The sequence below is a fragment of the Pimephales promelas genome, chromosome 16 (assembly GCF_988280905.1).
Source record: "Pimephales promelas chromosome 16, fPimPro1.hap1.1, whole genome shotgun sequence".
NCBI classification, from domain to species: Eukaryota; Metazoa; Chordata; class Actinopteri; order Cypriniformes; family Leuciscidae; genus Pimephales; species Pimephales promelas.
Window position 1 is genome coordinate 30,356,207 of NC_142784.1, and position 6,317 is coordinate 30,362,523.

The 6,317-nt window shown below is 35.0% G+C and overlaps 1 pseudogene across 1 annotated transcript in view; it reads right to left on the reverse strand.

Moving 5' to 3' along the window:
* Positions 1-63: 63 nt before the first annotated feature.
* The window catches only part of LOC120483576 (E3 ubiquitin/ISG15 ligase TRIM25-like), a 28,749-nt pseudogene continuing 22,495 nt past the window's right edge, over positions 64-6,317 (reverse strand). The window contains exons 2-7 of the transcript XR_016146903.1: positions 2,941-3,557; positions 2,714-2,809; positions 2,274-2,507; positions 2,002-2,155; positions 1,844-1,903; positions 64-1,707 (exon numbers count right to left, since the gene is read on the reverse strand). The product of XR_016146903.1 is annotated as an E3 ubiquitin/ISG15 ligase TRIM25-like (transcript). The remainder of the gene's footprint in view (positions 1,708-1,843; positions 1,904-2,001; positions 2,156-2,273; positions 2,508-2,713; positions 2,810-2,940; positions 3,558-6,317) is intronic.

Genomic DNA, 6,317 nt, shown 5'->3' on the forward strand with positions numbered 1-6,317 from the left:
GCAGATTACATAATTAATTATATACATCAAACAGACAACAAAGATGACTTTTTTAAAGAAACATTGCAAGTACACTTAAAGGTGCTATGTGTTTTTAACAATGAATACAACGTTATCTACTAAACTAAATAATTTCTGAGTAATTCAGAACAAATTCAAATGTCACAATTTACCTCAGGTAAATGTATCATGCCAATATCATAATCAGTTCAAACATAATCAATACAATAACATCAAATGCTCAGAGATAAAGAGTAAAAGATGACTGTAGAAATCACCTGACTCAAGAAACAGAGACATAACAACGCTAAGTGTCTGGAAGACTCTCATCATTATGGGCCGATCTCATCACAAATCACGCCCTGAACCCTCTTCAGCATCTCCCTAAATACTCAGACCAAGGCAGAAACCTCTTTTCAAATGTAAACATGAGTTCACAGCGGGAATTCATATTAATCACCATCCCAGGCTCACTGGGGACAGAAGTTGGTTTACATGGGGTCAAAACCACATCTTTAGACTCTCCACACATTACCATTTTGGTTTACTTCTTCGGGAAGAAGACCTTTGTACCAGTCACCCTGAGACATTTTCAAATGATACCAAAAATGTATAATACTGTATGATAATTGTTTATATTAAACCATATATATCTTGGGGTGAATTCAGGTATGGGTGGGTGAAGTAAATTGGGAGATGATCAACTCAAGTGTGATCATGTCTGGAATGGGGTTGGTAATATAGAAAGAGTTCAAATGTTAATTTTCTTTGTTTTCTCAGAGTATCCCTCTCTTCCAATTTTTCCATTTTCTCTAGTCTTAAATGTATAATGCATTATAAAAGTATTTTTAATAAAGTAATTATGCATTGTAATGCATAGTATAATTTCATTAACAATTGTAACTACAGTTTTTATATATTATAATACTTATCTATTTATTAAACACACATTACACCTAGAAAGTATAATATATTGAAACAGCAAACAACCAATTTCAGAATCTGCAAGTATTATAATGCATTCTAATTTTGGTTACAATTATTTATGAAAATGCATTATAACATTAATTATGAATACCTTCAGAATCCATTATACATAAGGGCTTTAAGTGTTCTGTTTTTTTTTTAATTCTATCAAATACAGTCATGTAGATTTTAATGTATTGTTTAATTTCACGTTTTAATTCTGCTCTATTATCCTGACAGAAGAACCTGCTCCAGAATAAAACGCAGGGTATAAGGGTTCGGTGAAAGTGGTCTGGACTTTGTGAAGGAGAGTCATTGTGTCAGAGACGCTGTAGAAGGACAGAGTTCCTGCTCTGTGATCCAGATACACTCCTATTCTAGAGGAGCAGACACCGGGGATTGAGACTCGCTTATTATCATGTCTGAAATAGACTTTCTGGAAGTCAAGTGACAATCTCCATGATTGTATGTTGCCACCAAGTCTACATTCTACCTTTTTTACTTTACGTCCAATTCCTTTGTAACAAACCGCTACAGACCAGTCTTCCCCACTGCACTCGACCTCCCAGTAACAGCGACCGCACAAACCCTCTCGACACAAGACATAAATATAGCAATCAAATCGCTCTGGGTGATCAGGATACTGCTGCTCTTCAACTGAATGTGTCGCTTTTCTGTTCTCTTCTGACAAGATGAGGTTTCTGTGTGCTGTGTTTGGATCCAGTTGCAGTTGACAGAAATCTGAAAAGGAATTAACACAAACATGGAGTTATGAACAGTATTATTATTATAACCAAAATATGTCACTTTGTATTTTTTTTCACTTATATCTATAAATTATTATGTACAGTATTTGTGAAGAAACAGCTCAACTTGCATTGACAAAATGTGTTTGGAGTCTTTGGTTCTGGAGTCTGTGCAACATGAACATTTGACACTGAAAACATGAGAAGAAACTCAACTGTAAAATAAATATGAGGTGTAATCACACAAAGTAATGATGACATTTTATTTCTCAAGGAAAATTATTCAGACCTTCTCGAGATATTCTGGCTGTTTGCTGTTGATAGACGTCCTCCAAAACCTCCTTAAAAGCTGAGATAGAAATGTCTTTAAAAGACAGATGAGTGTGTGGAGTTAAGCTGGGAACGTCTTCAAATGTGGGTAAAACACACACAGACTGACAGCTCTGAAATGAGAATAATAATTCTGACATTGTTTTATATTCTGACATATATTTTACACAAACAATCACGGCACAATAGTGTTTAATTATTTTAGATTATAAACAATTTTTGCATCATTACCTTTAGACCATGAATCTGATCATCAGTAATGAGAAGTTTGTCAATCTCTGCTTGTGTTTTTCTGAGTTCTGTCAGCTCTTGATCCAGATGTTTGTGAAGTTCCTCTGCTCGATCTATCTCAGTCTTCTCCTGAGCTCTGATCTGCTCTTTAATCTCAGAGCGTTTCTTCTCCAGAGAGCAGATGAGCTCAGTGAAGACCTTCTCAATGTCCTCCATGCTCTCTAGCGCTGAACTCTGTCGGACAGGAACAACAGCCTAAATACTGCATTCATAAGACCAATGTTTCCATTATTTGCAAACGTGTATTATAGGCAATAATTAGAAAATTTTGTATTCACACAATGGATCTCTCTCTTTCTACACACACATATATTTTACTTTCTTCATATTGCATGTTTTAACAAGCACTGTAAACATCACTGTCATCTTCTGATACTCACTTTAAAAGACTTCACAGCTTCACTGAGTTCCCGCTGACCTCTCTCTCGCTCCTGGATCAGCTTCTGACACGACACCTTTAACTCCTTCAACTCTTTCTGAAGATGATCACAAAAAAAGAAAATCAATATAAAAAAAATTAAAGTAGAAATATACACCTTACCAATCTCATCTTGTAATGATTAAATATCAAATTAATATATTCTATCTGAAATTAAGCATTTATTACCTTTTTACTAATCCATTCTGAATCCACAGACACCATGTTGTGGTTTTTATGACCGTCAACCATACACAAGTAACAAATACACTGATGATCATCCTGACAGTAAATCTCCAGTAGTTTCCCATGACTGAGACAGATGTTCTCCTGAATGTGTCTGGAAGCTTCGACTAGTTTGTGCTTCATAAACGCAGGAGATTGATAGTGAGGCTGCAGGTGAGTTTGACAGAAGGAGGCCAAGCACTGCAGACAGGACTTTACAGCTCTGTTCTTCTCTGTAGTGCAAACATCACACTCCACAGCAGCCGTTTGTAGAGACGTCGTCTTCTGCAGCGTCTCCATCATCTCAGCTATCAGAGTGTTCTTCTTCAGTAGAGGTCTCTGACTGAAGCTCTCTCTGCATTGGGGACAGCGGTACGGCGGCCCCTGCTCCTTCTGGCCCCAGCAGTCAGTAATACAGCTCATACAGTAACTGTGTCCACAGGGAATCGTCACCGGCTCCTTCAGAGGATCCAAACACACTGGACAGCTGAACTGATCCACATACTGACTCGCTGCAGATTCAGACATTTCTCTGCAGTGTTTAAGATGAGCAGATAATCAGCTTCTGTAAAAAGGGCTGTCTAGCCAAGAAAAAACAGTTATTTGTCTTTTTGTCTTTTACTTAAGTGAAAGTATTTTACAAACTGACAAGATTTTACAAAGTCCGAGTATAACTAAAATAAAAAAGTTTGAGAGAAGCCTAATCACAATGTTTACATTTTTTTAACTGAGAGGAAATAAAGTCTGTTCTCTGCTGATCAACTGCAGGCTGTAAATGCTGCTTTATCTATGCTGTCAATAGAGTTTAACTTGTATCCAGAATATATTTTTTTAACCAATCCTTGAATTCGTAAAAAGTATAGTTTTGATGTCTGCAATCGAGTATTTCAATAACTCGCTCAACTCACTCAAAATACAAAAATAATTGTTAAGCAACACTACAAAGCAAAAAATTGTTTCATCGCGCCTAATAACTTCCAGGATTAGAAACTCTGTACACAAATACATGTTTGCACGCGATTTCTTTTTAAAAGCAGACAACATGATAAAGTCATAATCATTGGATCTTATGAAGTCCTTACCTCGACAGAAATGCAACTCAATATGATTTTTTAAAGCCTTTGTCACAAAGAACAGAGGTGTTGATCTATTAGAGAGGCTGAATCACTTTGTAGAGGCGAAGTTTCATTTCTCTTGAATTAAATACTTCCTGGTTCTCAGCGCGTAAACAAAACAATGGGCGTGTGTCCTCTGTGAGATAATGAAGAGAAATAAAATGTTCACATTGAACAGATCGACTGGTGAGCATTATTTAACTGTAATTATTAAACTAAGACCTTTAAAAAAATGTTCTAGACTAAAAAAGCACAATTGAAGATTCTCACTGACCCTCTAAGAACTTATCACAGCTGACATTTGATTTCTGCTGAATATATAAGATATGTTTGATGATCTAATGTAAAATAATAAATTAAGTATTTAATGTTAATCCATGTATTTTTGTATTTTTAGATAAATAGTTGAACAAGACAGAGTAAATATCAAATTACACTACAGTTCTCTAAATTATGCATAGGCTAAGCCTGTATTTTAGCCAAAGGAATGTCATAAACCATAATAGTAATAAAATATGAATTAAGATTAAAATGGCTGCACTTAATTGATTTACAAATTATAATAGATGTCTGAATATGCATCTAATTCATAAATTATTAAATAACGATTCCATACATCATTGAACTGTTATTTATAAATGTACTATTTTTTTAGTAGCTATAGACACACAATTGAAGATCATGAAGTAGTTTATCTCGTCTACTACTGGGACTCTCTGGAGTGAAAAGCACTTGGTGATAAAAACTGATCACAGCTGACATTTGATTTCTGCTGAATATGTCAATTATGTCTGATATAATTTTTGATGATTTAATATGTAAATTAAATATTCCATGTGTTTTGACAATTTAGTTAAATAATTGAATAATGACAGACATTAAATTACAAAATATCAAATAAATCTGAATGACACTAGTCTAAACCTGTGTTTAGCTGAAGGAATGTCATAATAGTAATAGAATCAGATTCTTAAAGGGATACTCCACCGTTTTTTAATATTAAACTATGTTATTCCCTTAACTAAGACGAGTTGATGCATACATCTCTCGTCTCAATCGCTCTGGTGTATGAGACACTTTGATCGCACTTAACTAGCCCAGTTCATTCAATATGGGCCAAGCAGAGAAGCGACCAAACACGTTTTCCCTATTTAAATAGTTCCTCGAACAGTGTAACTCAACCTAGAACAGTGACACAAAATAAAACGTTGTGCTTTTCTAAGCGTGTAAAGTTGGCTGAAGCGCTTCAGATCTTTCTTTTATTGGCTGAAGTGCAGGGCTCCACCACAGTAGTTTTGAAAAGTGTCTGTCAAATGTCAGCTTGCCCTATTGCTCCGTCGGCACCTTTGTCAAAGTAGTAGCCTACTTTGTACTTTTGGTGAAAAATAAATGTAGAGAATTTAAATTATTTTATTTTATTCTACTCAAGGAATAGTAAAAGTACCACACTTTAATTATACTAGAAAAGAGAAAAAAAAGAGTAAAAAAAATAGAAGAGTAGAAAAAAAAAATCGAAAAATCTACTGAAGTACTGTATCCCTAACGGAAGTATTTGCAAAGTTACTTTCCACCTCTGCCTATTGCACCTTTAATTCTGTTTTTTTTTTTTTTTTTTTTTTTTTTAACCAAGCAGAATAATTTTGATCGTTCCGATTAATTTGCCATAACACACAAGAATGTGCACAAACAAAATAAACCAAGGAACATTGCAAGGATAACTATTCGAGGGATAAGACAGCAACAAACCCGGAGTTGTGCCGATTTCTGACCCCCGCCATTGCCAAATTATTATCCCCTAAGTGGAGGATGGGTTAGGATTAGGGGTGGGGTTAAGATTAGGCAATCAGGTAGCGACTTGTTTCATTGTGAAAACAAAATGGCAGTGTGAGAGTGAAAGTAAACTGGAGTGAGAAGAGGGTGATGTCTAAAAACCATATAGAACGATAATCACAATAAATAAATTGTCACGGACTCGATTTGTGTCGACTCTTTCAAAATATTTTTTATTATTCTGAAGTAAACCATTTGCAGTAAAACGATCAGTCTAAAGTGAGCACATTAAGATAATATGGAAAATCCCAAAGAAAGGATAATTCCCTGTAATTTATGGAAATCAGATACAGTAATGCACAGCAAATAAATCAACACATCTGTCAATATTCAAATTAATATACACAAAGTATCTCTCAAATGGGTGCGTAAATGCACTACACATTAACTGTTAAA